The 15,543-nt window shown below is 36.3% G+C and overlaps 1 protein-coding gene across 1 annotated transcript in view; it reads right to left on the bottom strand.

Moving 5' to 3' along the window:
• The window catches only part of LOC140155866 (S-adenosylmethionine-dependent methyltransferase Rv2258c-like), a 77,119-nt gene extending 63,235 nt beyond the window's left edge, over window positions 1-13,884 (bottom strand). Inside the window, exon 1 of the mRNA XM_072178860.1 lies at window positions 13,731-13,884. The gene's annotated coding sequence lies outside the window, so the exon portion shown is untranslated. The remainder of the gene's footprint in view (window positions 1-13,730) is intronic.
• Window positions 13,885-15,543: the final 1,659 nt, after the last annotated feature.

Here is a 15,543-nt window from a genome sequence, read left to right as displayed (position 1 = left end):
TATTTTGTGTCCTCTAACAAAGTCAATATTACCCATATGTGGTACCTTCACCGATATAGATGCCGATATAATTCAATAATTTCCCATATAATTACAATCATTATCCCTTCAATAAAATGCCTTCCACACTAATTACAAAAGATCTCTTCTATATTGAAGCTGGCTTTTCCCTTTAAGGGGAATTTTATTAATCATAGAACCTGGAAGATCGGGTATGTTTTAACATGATATTGCAGTCTTTCAATGCTTTCACAACTTCAGTGAGCTGTGTAGTAACTTATACAAAGTCCCGCTGAAAAGTGATTCTTTTAATTTTAGAAAATCGCTCTAAACTGTTCGTACTGATCCAATGAGGTAGAAAGGATAGAGTGCCCTGCTCGCCGAATCTGTGAAGCAGGTTTGGGTCCCGGTTTGGGTGCTGTATAGATCACAAAGTTGAACAAATCATGTATTAAAACGCATTAAATTTCCCAGTATACCATTGTCTTTATCAAAAAATTGCTGAATTATAAAGGCAAACACGCCTGAATCTGGTATTTCATCAGTGTTGCCACGCTATACAACTCTACCACTTTACGAAATTTCGCCTTCAGTCGCAGTTCCTGTAGCGCTGCATGGCAACGGGCGAATGAACTAGATTTAGGAGCGTGCTTGCCTTTATTATTCAGCAATTTTTGATAAAAAATGGTACACAGTAAAGTTGAATATGCTAAAACAAGTAATTTATTTATTTTATTAATCCATACATGCTAGAGTAAATTCAGTTTCCATTTTAGTTGTATTTGATGCTGATTTTGTTAGGTCCTTCATTTCATAATGGCTTATTCAGTGTGTGATTGTCAATGAAACGGCAACGTACCAGCTCGAGCTCAGCGATCTATGTTTTTCTACGTCATTGTACTGATCAGACTATAGCTGTTCTAATCCAACGGACTGAAGCCTTTATTCATCTATTGTGTCCGATTTGAGCGCTGATATATTGGAAAATGTTGCGTTAATCAAGATAATCGCACGAGACCGAATAGTTTGATATATCTCGAGGAGTAGACGAGTGTCAATTTCGCGTTTGAGCATAGACTCTGAAGAGTCTATGGTTAGAGCTAGAAAAAATTGGAACACCAATGTTTTTGCTTGCTAGTGACTCTAAACACCCTCCTGAACAACATATCCAAAAAGGACAAAAAAGGACATAGGGGAAAAATTTGTATATATTCAAAATGGCCGCTACTGCAGGGCTCAGATTTCAAAATTGACCGAATATGGATAAGCATATAATTGTATTCCTCTCATTATTAGGATTCAGAAAAAGTAAAGTGTTACGAGCCGTAATAACTCAAGGCCAAAATCAACTTTTACCCAAGTTGACTCCAATGCACAACAATAATACACTGTTTGATTAAGTTAACAAATCTAAGTCATTAATTGAAAAATATTCTTGATACGTAACAACAAATGCACATGCAATATAATCAAGTATAATCACTCTTTTAAACTACTTAACCGACAGTCTTCTTCTTGGTGATCATAGAGTTTATTGCAATGTATATATCCTTATTCACTTTTCCTGCGAAAATCACTGTTCAGCGAAGTCCACTGTACACTTGCATTTATAATCCTTTGCGTATAAAATTCCAACCCCTCGCACAGAAGTGGTGCTGCTTTCTCCAAATACTTAACTCCTTGCGCAGTTCTCCAAACAAATTGCTCAGTAAAATTTCAAACGTATACGATACATTTCGTTGACATGATTTTTACCTTCATTTTACAACAGAGTGTGCAATATTTGTTTGTCTTTTAACATGTCTTGAGTGTGTGATGTGCCCTGAGTAATTTGATTTGATTATTTATCTTTGTTTACAAAGTTACATGAGTGATGACATTTTGGGGGAATTCCCCTCTCAAATTGAGCAAAACAAGTTGAATCATATCTAATTTGGAATATTTGGAAACCCCTGAGGTTGTGAAGTGAAGATGACATAACGGTATTCCCCTCAGGAAATGATGTCATGTGAAAGGTTAATGTTATAATTAAGGCTTGGGAATTTCCAAGATCACATTTGGCTATTAATATTTGGTATTACCCACTGATTGATATATGTGACGTGTCATGGGCAGGTTATCAATATTGAGGTTTTTACATATCTTAAATATAGAGATATTTTGCTCCACAACGCCGTTTTCCACAATGAAATCAAACATTCCTGAGCGAAGATATTGAGTTCGTAAGTTATAGTATTATAAAATTAGAAACTGAGATATCAGCCTTTAAAAATATTATTGACAATGTTGAGAGTAGGAATTACCTTGAAAAATGTCTAAAAAAATACAAGATGCCAGTTATATTCTGGTCTGAAACTATCAGACAATATTTTAAACATTAATAACAGCACAAATTCGCAACAAACCCAAATTGGGATAAAATCACCCCGAGCAGATTTTTGGCTATTTCTCCATTTACGATCCTGCCTAAAAGTGTCTCCTTTTGACATGACACGTCACATATAAGAAAATGTAAACACAATTATTGACAGTTTGTAGTGTTGATCTGGGCTAGCTAGCTAATATGCTTACAGTCCAATTCGTTCAAAGAAAGGAAATTGCGAACCAGAATTAATTTAAGTAGTCAATGCACTACTACCTGCCAGTGTTATCGGAGAAGATCTAGAATACGTCAAAGAACGTACTTCATCCAAGAAAGGAATATAAATTCTTCTGTCGACTCGCTGAAGTCTGGTTCATGCATAGATTATCCAAATATGATGATCTATGGTTTTTGATACAACACAGCTGTCAATATAAGTGTGGACAACTGCATCGCAGTCCTGCTTCCTGAAGATATTGTGTGAAAGGTGGAAATAGCACCATAGCAGCGCAAGGAGTTAAGTTTGGAGAAAGCAGCGCAAGGAGTTAAGTTTGGAGAAAGCAGCGCAAGGAGAAAGCAACGCCATTTTTGTGTGAGGATTCCATACGCAAGGATATTTATAAACGCAAGTGTTCATTGGACTTGGACTTCGCTGATTTTCGCAGGACAAGTGAATAAGGATATATTACATCAGTCGTCCAGAACATTGCAAGAACTTTGTGATCACCAAGAAGAAGAATGCTGGCTAAGTACTAAATAGATAAAGACTGATTATATTTGATTATTGTGTATGTGCATTTGTTGTCATATATTATACCAATCATAACGTGCTTTCAGTTAAGGTTATTAATTATTTTAAACTGTTGTGATTTGGTAGTTCACAGCATCTTACGAATGGTAGTGAGCTTTGGCAAAAACTGCATTGCTCAATTCATAGCGAGCGTGTAGAATAATTAAAATATCACAGATATACTTCTATAGGTGCTGCGGTTCTTGAGTTATGTTGTAAAGAGGGCTGAAACAACAACACTTTTGTAAAACGTACATAACTCATTAACAACAATAAATTAAGCAAGTTTGCAAAGTATACGATTATAGAATGAACTTTTGCAAAACACCAAGGTATTAATTTTCAATAATATATTGATCTAGATAATGAAAATCGATTTTTATGTTGCTTCGACCAACAATACCTCGTCTACCCTTAAAGACTTAGAAGCTCTTAGACTTTGTTAGCTTAATCAAACAGTGTATTTGTGTTGTGCATAGAGGCCCTGCATGAAATTATTGATTGGCTCCAAACAAAGGTTTTCAACCGGTGTCCTTCACCGTAGTTATGGCGGAGTGTAGTCCATTCAATCAAATGTTGTCATCAACCTATTTGATCGTAGTGCAGGATTATGTGTGTGAGACGAACTGTCACGGTAGATTGCAATCATGCTGTTGTTGAATGCATTTGAGTAGTCCGCCATATTTACGGGATGATACGTCGCATGCAAGGCCTCTATTCGTGTGAGTTCGGGTAAAAGGTGATTTTGGCCTTGAGTCAAGTACGACTCGTAACAAGTGACAAAGGGTGAAAGAGAACAGTATTTACCATGATAAAATCATTGACATGTACATGTATTTGATTTTACAGCAGAATGTGAAATATTTATTTATCTTTTAATCTGTCTCAAGTGGAAAAGAGAATCATTATACCTGTGTCATGATAAAACAGTAAAAACAATTTTGTCGATGCATTCTTTTGATTTCACGAAGGAACTCTTGATAAACTTAATGCTATCATTGATTTAAGTACATCATGTACAGCCCTCTTCCCTAGCAAAAGTGGCACAATTGTTTTTTTCTTTTCTTTTTTAACTAAAAATATCTCGATATTAAAACAACCAAATTGAAAAGAACAAACGGCATTTGAGAGCTAAGAATGCGCCCTTGACGTTTATTTAAGCATCATGCCACAACAGTATTTTTTAATTGCCAAAGAGGGCGCTTTTCACTTGCACAATATTTTTTGAGACAGGCTTTATTTCTGGGTTGTTATGATTACTTGTGACTTAAACCTGTTACTGAAAGTATTTTAAGCAGCTAATTAGCAAATTAATTAGCGAATTCAGATTTTGGAATAATTAATAATGTATAATAATAATATATACATTTATATACATTTATTTCGTCCACCATAACAACTTACCCTAAATTTCCAAATCGACAAAAATTGCATTATGTTCAGACACAAAACTAGAAACGGGTTTCTTTTATAACATGCAATAATATTTTGTCGTAAAATCTAAAAAAGCTAAACTAAATAATTAAAACAAAGAAAGATATAAATAAAAAAAGAAGAAAATATAAAGAAGGAAAGAAAATCTTGAAAAGAAGTTTTCATGCAAAGAGCATATGGTCGAATCCAACGAAAAGTGTACACGGCATGTTCAGGGCCATAACTTAAAAGTATTAATCAATTGGTATTCGTTTTTGTATTGTGTTTATTCGCCTTGATCATACGCTTCGCGCCATATATAATAAGACCCCCTTCTGTGAAAAACTTAGACACAGAGACCCCAAAACATGCTATTTTTACCTATTTTTTCACAATATTTCTGAAAGTATTTTAAAAACATCTAAATCAGTTATGAAAAGAAGTCATTGGATTGAATCTAAATTGATTTCCTGAAAGGTGTGTATTCAAAGATTGCCTGTTCAATTTTTCACATATTTGTACATAATTATGAATTTTTTGTGATAATTTTTTGAGTGGTATTTTTTACATTACCTACGAATACAATTTTTCATAGCACTAGATATATCTTTAAAAATGGAAATCACTAATAAATGCGCAATTGATACAAGCTTTGATATGTCCAATACTGAAATGCATTGCATTCGGACATCTTTATTATTGTGTTTAGCTGCCAGAAATTCTAAATGGCACAAAGGTAGGTTTGGTAAAAAATATGCATTACCTCCGAATACATGTTAAAAGCTGTGCCATTTCCACAAAGTGAGAGAATAGTAAACAATAGTTAAGCAATAGGTGCAGGGTAATACACTCTTTATTTCTATCAAGTTTCAATAGCCTGCGTTTAAATATTTCTGAGATGTCAACAATAAAAGCAAGTATTCGTAGGTAAATTTCGTAACCGAATGTTACCTACGAATAAAATTTGACATCATGACAGTATTGTGAAACACCGCCATTCATGCCAATGCCCATATTGGTACATAACAAAGGCCTGTATGTTTGCTATCAAATCATATGTCAATGAAAGTTGCGAATTCACATACATGCCCACCATGCAAAACTGAATACGGCGTAATTGGTGAAAAATATGTACTGAAATAGACGACGGTCTGCTCATTTGAAAGAAAAATCAGATTCAAAGAAGATTAGAAGGGATAAATACTTGGATTTGTCAACTGTCATGTGTGCTTCATTTTAAATGTTTACCGACCTTCTGGTTTCTGAGTAATTTGTGTCCAAATTGATTTATTCGAAGGTAACTTTTGACGTTTTCGCTAAGGTTACCTACGAATACCATGGAAAAAACGACTGTTCTCATTGTCTCATGATCTAGACAACACATTGATGGACCCTGGTATAAAGCTAATTGTAGTTGCCCTCAAACGAAAGGCCACAAGACGTAACTGACTCCAAGATGGACTTCACAAGTCTGCAATAACGGTTTTAAGTGATTTGTGTGCAATTAAGCAAATTAAAGTCACTTTAGTGCCTTTGTTTCTTACTTCAATCCTCTTTCAACCGCTGTGAACCGACATTATTAATACATGATAGGGTCTAAAGTATCAAGTAACGCACATAACAAAAATAATACATTCAAAGTGCTTTATAAAATGAATTTTTGATTCCGATATCCACCAAAAGTCTAATTCTTACCTACAAATACTGAAATGTTACTTACGAATACAGCATAATACATGCCATGTGTAGTGAAGTGTGTCTACCAATGGAAATTAATTGTCAAAAACTTTAAGCGGTACCCCAGGACACTATTATTACCCATATACGGATTCATTCAACAATTATTTATTATGTAAAATTGCTGATTAACTACTTGTATATCAAAATGAAGTGGTCAAAATCTTGCTAAAAGCATCAAAATGTTTTGATCTAAGGTAATTGCATTTATTCATTTGGACGTACCATCTGAAAGAGATCTAAAAACTACCATTTTATTAATTCATTACCATAACAGCAAAATTTAAACCTCTAAACTCAATATAGATATTGTTAAATCGCTCATGTTACCTACGAATACCCGGGTTTCTTCACCTTTTCATTGTATAAAGCGTTAGGTGTATGCGTATAATTCCTAATATTCTTGAAAATATATATCCTACTCGTTCTAATACAATGTGTAAATTGATTCATACTCATTAGATAAATAAAATACAGAAACTGACCTAAACTTCATTTTCAAAAATAAACTAGCATAAATTGACTAAGATCATATTAATCGCGTTATAAAATAAAAACAAATATTTTCTGGTTGAGCTAGCATTTTCCTGACACCCTGTGGTCTACATTACACGAAAAAAACGTTAATGGGAATATTCCATTTGTTTTAGGTTGATTAGTATTGCGATAGTGAAAGCATCCTAGTGGTATTCGTAGGTAACAGTGGGTTTTGATATCACATTTACTATCACACGTCCTGAATTTATTTTTCAAGATTAGTAATGGCACTTTTGGTTCCTATAAGGCCAATATGTCATCAATCCATGGGCAAAAGGAAAAAATTGTGGAGACATTTTTATTTCGGACTTTTATTTTTGGCCCGTGGACACTTTTGGTTGGATTCGACCATATACTATGCATTCTGTGTGTTTCTGTGTGTATGCTTCAAAACTGGGTTGTGTATTGAGAGGGAAAGTGCTGGCACATATTGCCAGTCAATCATGGTTCAAAGTTCTTGCCTTTTTAGTTCATACTTCCGTTCATTGACTAATCAGGCGTGTCGCTTTCACTTTTTACCAAATATGGTAATTGTAAACAGTTGGCTTTATTATGTTCATGATAATGCAATGCCATTCAATGCAATATCAATTTATGGTATGTAATAGGAATAGGATCGGAGATGGAACAAAGCATGTCTGAAGGCTTGCAACATGCCAGTGTGCCCCCTCAGAAGTGTGAAACTTTGCAAAATGAAGACCCAATTGAAGCCATTTTGTGGTCCATTTTAGTACTATTATTGTCTTGAATTTTAGTTCAAAAAGCCGAAAATTGGTGAAATGAAGGCCGAATTAAAGCCATTCGCGGACAAGTTCTCACTATTATTAATTGTATAAATGATTGCTTTCAACATTAAATGTCGGGTGACCAAAGCAGAAACGAAAATAATGAACGCAGGGGGTGTCTGAAGGGGATGTGCCCCCTCCCTTTTGCAAAATCGAAAACATTTGGTGGACTACTGCCAGTTTCCCAGCAAACACAAAAATGTTCTTAAAATGTTTATTCAAAACGTTTTAATAACATTTAAATGTCGGGTTATTTAAAGAGCATGAATACGTTTTTAAAACGTTATTATTAAAATATTTTTGGCAAACATTTTTGCAAAATATTTCGTCAACAGTCAAATAACATTATGTTAGAATGTTTTGCATCACGTTTTCAAAAATATTATGTTATTGAAATATTATTATACCCTTTATATAACTCGACATTTCAACATTTTTGGTAAAATGTGTGTTTGCTGGGTTGGTACTATTGTTGTCAACAATTTTAGTTTGAAAAACCCGAAAAATGTTAACACATTCTTGGACAAGTTCTCACTATTTTTAATTGTATACATTTGTATAAACATTAAGGTCCGTATGCACAAAAGAGTTAGACCGGGTCTAAAGTTAGACCTGGTCTAAGTGGAATTTAGTCTCAGGAGAAAGGACATTTTCCTTTACATTTGCTTAAGTTATTTTGTATTATTTTTTAACTTTGCATTAAAACCTTTAGAATTTGCTAGCTACTAATATAATTGGAATGAAATAATAGTAAAGGACCATTCCTGATGGAACTAAATTCCACTAACTTTAGACCCGGTGTAACTTAAGACCCGGTCTAACTCTTTTGCGCATATGGTCCTAAGTGTCGGGTGACCAAAGCAGAAACGAAAAGGGCGACTTGTTTATGTATACGTAGTGTCTGAGGGATGATGCTCCCCCCGAGAAGTGAGAAACTTTACAAACTGAAGGCCCAATTGAATGGGTTAAAAGAAGGCCAGGTGAACGAAGGCCCAAATTGAAGCCAATCATGGACAAGTTGTAACTATTATTGTATACATTATTGCTTTAAATATATAGTGTTGGGTGTCCAAAGCAGTAGCAAAAAGGTAGGCTATTTGTTATCCATAAACAGGGGGTTGGAAAATTTACTAAATGAAGGTCCAATTGAAGCCATTTGGTGCTTCATTTTTACACTTTCTTTCAGGTTGTAGAATAGAGATTTAATTATTTATGTTCACCCAGACATGTAACACACATCACATTATGATTTTGATTTTGTGTGTGTGTGTGTGTGTGTGGTATGCACTGACCACCTGCCCCCCCGGTTCCGCCGCCGATGCTGTGGGTATTTAGACGTCAAGTAAACATGGTAAATGGTAGGAGCAAGTTTAACGCCATACCACATTAGCAGCCTGGGCATTTGTGAGATTGAAAAAGCACCATCCAAGACATCTCAAGGTCACTAGAAAATGAGGATTTACAGAGACCTTAGTCTCCCTATTGCCACTTTCGGAGCCATATCTTTGACTTTGAGTAAATCAGACCACGCAAGCGTGAAATAATTCAGTCGAGATGAGATGCCATATCCTTGGTGTTGGACAAGATAAGAAATTAGGAGGTCATGTACAGGCTGAACCGTAACCGTGGCAGCCAACGACAGATGAAATGGTTTGGATATCTAGCCCTTTCTCCAAGCTTACTAGAACGACTTCACTGATCATATGCCACCAGGAGCTATCAGGTGACAGGTCGCCTACTATACAAGATGGAACAAATAAATACAGCATTGGGATGTCGCTGCAGGATGAACAGCAGGCCTAAGGAAGAATGGAGTGGAGGATGATGACTCAGAGGAGGTCGAAGGGCCACACCAGTCAATGGAACTAAGTCAAGTTAGAACTTAGTGAAGCCTAATCAAGTACAAACCCGCGGTACAAACACGAACTGCGCAATCGGCCGCGGTACGTATTGAGAAAACAACGGTACCCGATTATTTTTGATCAGCAACTAGATACGTATTGTAAAACTGGTGCACGATGTCTCGGCAAATAGATTGCCTTAGTCTTAGAAATATATGAACTGGCTGAAGAAATTCTCAATTGAGACGTGTCTTAGCAAGTCATGGTTTAACCAGAAACCAGAAGACATACTTCAATCATGTCAATAATAATCATTGGCACATCTTGCCCGGACATCTTGTACCCGGGATCAGACCCCTGCCCGGGATATTGTTCATTTCAGTGACCTGCATGGAGACATGCTTTTTTGCGAAACCGTGCGAAGTAAAAATTGGCAAAAGTATCCGATCGATTTTGAAAAAGTCGAAGGGCAACTGCAAATGAAATGATGAGAAGAAAGCTTCTTAATTCAGTATTTAACCATCACCCTTCTACCTCTGCTTTTCTCCGAATTATAGAGATGCACTGACATATTTGGTAATAATTATGTTTCATAGACAGGCACAAGCGAGAGTATTACATTTATTTGATTTTATTAATCAAAGAACACGTGCCGTTCAACACGCATGGATACGCACCAGTGAAATATTGCCCATGTATGGCTGTGAAAGCGGAACTGGAAGTGAAAAAAAAATCCCCGACGAGTTTACTCAATCGAGAATACTGCATTAAATACACAATGAGTCTACAAAGTGTAAACAATGTCTCAAAGCTTCCCTGGATACATCCAGCAATTATGGTTTTTGCAGCATATTGATACCTTTAGTGCATGGAGATTGCAGCTGATTGCAATAACTCCCTGGGAGAATGTGTCCGGTATTTATGGTTTTTGTAGCTTTAGTGTACTTCAGTGTATAGAGATTGCAAATTCGAAATCTTTATGGTACCGAAGAGTCCCCAATATAATGTTTTTTACCATCGTCTTACAATTTTCATTTAATATTTACAAGCGAATAGTTGCCATCCACACAATTAAACGATCCTAGGAATTCGAGGCAATTTTCGGTAATACAGACTTGACATTTAGTATGGAATATTTTTTCGCAAAATTCCAAGACGGGTCTGGAAGGGGTCTGCACAAACTGCACGGGGTAAATATTAATTGGGGTGTGTCGGGTGATAGTGTAAAGTAATTGTTTGACAGAAAATGTGCTTTCCATTAGTTTACACTATGGCCCTCATAATGTAGTGAATTAGCCTAAAATGGCGGATTTAAAGAGAGTGAATTTGATTTTTTTGGGGGGATAAAATTTCTGAATTTGAGCAAAATTATTCTGATATTATCAAATTAATTGAGGTTTGAGGTGATCAATATTTTTACTGAATCTAATACCAACAAGTGTTCGTCAGAACTGAAATGCACTTGTAATCTGCCAGTTTTTAAAGTGGGAGGAGCTTTAAAAATATGGCTCTGAAAAGTGGTACGCATAACATTTGACCTCAGGGGACCATTCAAACTTTTTGAGTATACGTACCACTTTTAAGAACCATATTTTAAGCTCCTCCCATGTTCAAAAAATTGGTACATTTGCATATATATTTCAGCTGTGATGGATGCTAATTGCTGACGAAGTTTAGGAAATATCACTTAAAACCCCTATAAATTTGATAATAACAGAACAATGTTGCCTAAAGTCCGAAATTGTGTATCTCACAAAGCTCAAATTCAGCCTCCCTAAATCCGCCATTTTAGGCAAATTTGCTACATTATGAGCACCAAAATGTAAACTCATGGAAAGCACATTTTCTATCAAACAATTATTTTATATCATCTCCCGACACACCCCAATTAATATTTACCCCGTGCGGTTTATGCAGACCCCTTCCAGACCAGTCTTGGAATTTTGCGAAAAAATATTTCACACTAAATGTTAAGTCTGTATATCCAATGGTATACCGATGTAAAAATTAACAATCATGACACCAGAGTCAGGCTTAGCACTTTTGGTCAAGTTAACACAATTTGAACTTAACGGCAAATAACTGCAAAGATATGCACATAGTTTTTAGCATCATTGTGAAATTTTTGTTGCAATGCTGATTGTAGATGAAGAAAGACAGATCTATGATGTGAAGAACAAGAATGATAAAATCAATGCAGTATGCAAACCATCCATGGAAGAGCTTGGAAGTTACTGACTAACACTGCAATAGCAAAAATACAAAACCACATGGGACAAGAAGACAAGAGTTAACAGGTACAGGGACAAACAACAAAAATATATTACAGTAAAGCTTGGTACCAAAGAATTAATTAAATTATAGCAAATAATTGAGTTTAGGTAGCAAGCAAAATATCATACACACAGTCAAAAAAGAACACCAGCTTGCTGCTGAGAGACCATTTACGTGATTTATGGTGACGGAAGGGTAATTTCTAACACTTTTATCAGAACCTTGGACGCCCGGCTTGGACGCGACTTCATGGTTAAATTGAAAATACAAACAACCATTTTCAAAGCAAACTTACTTATAATGTGATGCGATCATCAAGCAAAATCAGTCGGAACTCGCAAATAGTGATTTTGAGATATAGCCATACAAAAGAAAAAAACTCTTTAGTTGCTCATATCTTTGGAATTGGCTATTCAATTTCAATGGGGTTTTCTGCAAAATCCAGGTTTGTCAATGTTTTTCACTATCCATAAGAAACTGAAAATTTAATATTTCCAAGTTCCGACTGATTTTGCTTGATCGCATCACAAACTATATTAAACCATATTGTCAACAAGAACTGACTAAGCTAAGCTTACTGTAGCTATTGGGGTTAACTAATTTATATGTCTGTGGGCCAATGTGGTGAAAAATTGAACGATTTTAATGAATTACATATCAGTTTGTACTAAAATTGATTAAACTAATCGCTTATGTCAATGGAAAAGACATTGGTCCACAACCATTTAAGAATATTCTTAGAATATTAGGACATTTTCAATGTATAGCCATGTGCAACTGGAGTATGCTTTGATGAGGTTTTCTAGGGTCTGTGTTTACAATCATTATAACCAGCTACCATCTACCTTGTCGTCATCAGGGGCGTAGCTTTCTTGGTCGGGGGGGGGGGGGGATAAAATTACGGGGGCAAAGACGAAAACAATTACAGTTGCACTACATACACACATATACCGGTTTTGTCTTCGGGTTTCCAAGAAAGGCATTATTGGAACGACGTGCATTATTTTCGCCCATTATCTGGATGAAAAGGGCTTCATTGTGACAATGTGCTCGCGGGGAGAATTTTGGTGGAAAAGGGGCTCCTTGCCCCTTTTCTTTTCCTTTGCCCTCCAGATTTTCTCTTTCATTTTTTGTAAGAGGGGCACTTTTTTCTTTCATTTTTTGTCAGGGGCACTCTGCCCCCCCCACAGCTGGCTACGCTACTGATTGTACGGGGTCAAGTTTTATGGATTTTCCTTAATACTTCCAAAGGCATTTATTACGGCGTCTGTGATTGGTCAGTCAAGAAGGCTGGTTTTTAATACAACTTATTTTGATCTTCTCCAGGAGAACAATACACTGCTGAACTGGGTCAAAGTTTTATGGCCCCCAATAATCCTAATAGTGTATTACATTTGTTGGTCGAGACATCCGTCTCTCATAGTTCTTCTCACAGACAAACCCCTACACATAAATGTTTTTGACCAATACACCTCTGGGTGCAATTGCAATAATTATTAAATCAATGCAATTTATTTCAAAGTGCTTCTCAGACGCAGTAAACTGCGAAAAACAAGAAGGAAAGTATAAGATCTAACCAAATTCTAATCAAATTCCAGATATCATATTTCCAGTAATCAGTAATACCAAAGACAAAAAAGATGGTACTTTCGAAAGGAAATTTAGGGTATGGATATTAGGGGGATATCAGAACCCCTTTCTTGTCTTCCGAGGACCCGTGTTTTATAGGCCGTCGAATTCCTCAAGCACCTCGTTGTGTCGGTATGCCGTTCTGTTAAAATTCTTCATAAAAATGCCAGACAAACGCGCAACCAACACATAAGATGTCTTACTTCAGCTTACTGAATTGAGGGAACCCAGAATCGGATAAGATAACGTTATGCATGCTCGTGAAAACTTCCTTTTTAACCCGCTGCTTGAGAGTGATACCTAATACCTTTACCTTGAAAGACCTAATCTATTCTATTCAAAGAGCAAGGGTGAAAACTCACACAATTCTTCACCATAAACTCTGATTGTTTCCATCTTGTCACGCCGTTAACCAAAATCATTGCAACTGTGCTCCCGGGACTGTGCTACATATCAATAAGTATTTCCGTGTGGTTCGAACAGACTAGACGCAGAGCTGCAATCACAAACTATGAGCTATCACGGAGTTTGTGGTTGAACTTTATTCAACCGAGTCGGGTATTCCCCGGCTACCACGTGACAGCATAGAAAAAGGAACTACAATCGGAATAATCCAAGGGAAGTCAAGCAGAATAAAGGGTATTCACTTTTTTTCGCAATTGCACAATATTGGCACATTAGCATACACGGGGCATACACATTATTAATTCTGAGAAGATAGCAGGTTGAATTCGTGGAAGCACAAAGAGTTGACCAAACATGGATTGGATCGCATTTACCCCTGCCCATTGGTATAGAAGAAGTATGGTTGAACCCTGGATATGGGATGCCCTGGAGAATGGATGATATCAGACTCCAAATCACACTGGTCATTCCAGAACAATCTACCTCGGCATCTACATGGAGTGTCTTAGTCTCTCGTAACACAGGTAAGTCATAATATTACTTACGATATTTGCTTGCATTTTACTTGTGGCATTAATATATATGTAGCTAATTGGTTTGCCTCAACCGTTTACCTCATTGCCTCTTTAGTTCATTGAATCATCATTTTTAGGTTTTAATTTGATTTGGAGTATGTTGCTTACGTAAGAGGATGTTGGCGGAGTCAAAAGACCATGGACTTACTAACTCGTCGACATGGTTACCACTTTTGAGACGTTCTATGCCGTTTTCAAAAGATCTAAGCATGTGTACTGAACTTTGACGTCATTTGGCTCTGGTAATACGTCAATGCCATACTTTGTGTTTACCTGTGCATTGTGTATACAACAATATACAACTTTCACTAACCATGCACACTACGTTTTAGTTTGATTGCTTGAACTTGTATTGGTAGCTATAAGTTACAATGGGAAATGGAAATGGAAAAAATTAATCCGCTCGCGTGTAAAATGGGGAGGGCAGGAGAGGGGTTTATAGGTAAAAATTGGGATCAAAGTGTGACTTAAAGACCCATTCAGAGATTTGCTCATCCGGACGATCGTAAAAACCATCAAAATTCAGATTTTGGTACCTTTGTCATTGTCATAGATGTGCTAACTTAGTCTGCTAGTGGTTCAACCGGAAGCCGTGTATTTCAGACAAAATAAGGCATTATACATGAAATAATAATATATATACTGACAGTATATAAATTAGCTACATATATTTGAATGGGGCTTCAACTTCGTCAATACTGCTGTTTTCTTCGTTTTTTGCCAAATTTTTCATTTCAAAAACACCAAATGATACTTTGAATGACTTATCCTTCACTTTAAAGCAATTTATAAACAATTTTTGTACACTTTCGCTGGGATCACTGAATGGTACTTCGGAACTTTACTTTGCAATTTTTGGCATGCCGAGAAGGAAGGGGGGGGCAAGCGATTTTTGGCAAACATTCATGGGGCGCCATTTAAATAAAACGCTCTAAAAAGCTTTAGGAGCAAAAATTACTATTTGCGTCGGAGCAAATGTGTAGCATGTGTAGCATCCTATCTACAATACACATGCTACACGTTTGCTCCTACTCTGAATAGTATTTTTTTGCTCAACCCTCTCCTGATGTAATAAAACGCTGAAGCGACCAAATGACTTGAGTTAATCTTATAGGACATTCCTTGCACTCGTTGTAGCGACAATGACTTGGGTAATCTTATAGGACATCCCTTGCACTCGTTGTAGCGTTAATGA

Source organism: Amphiura filiformis, chromosome 6 (genome assembly GCF_039555335.1).
Source record: "Amphiura filiformis chromosome 6, Afil_fr2py, whole genome shotgun sequence".
NCBI lineage: Eukaryota > Metazoa > Echinodermata > Ophiuroidea > Amphilepidida > Amphiuridae > Amphiura > Amphiura filiformis.
The sequence above is the reverse complement of the archived record's forward strand: the minus strand, read 5'-3'. Positions and strand labels throughout refer to the sequence as shown.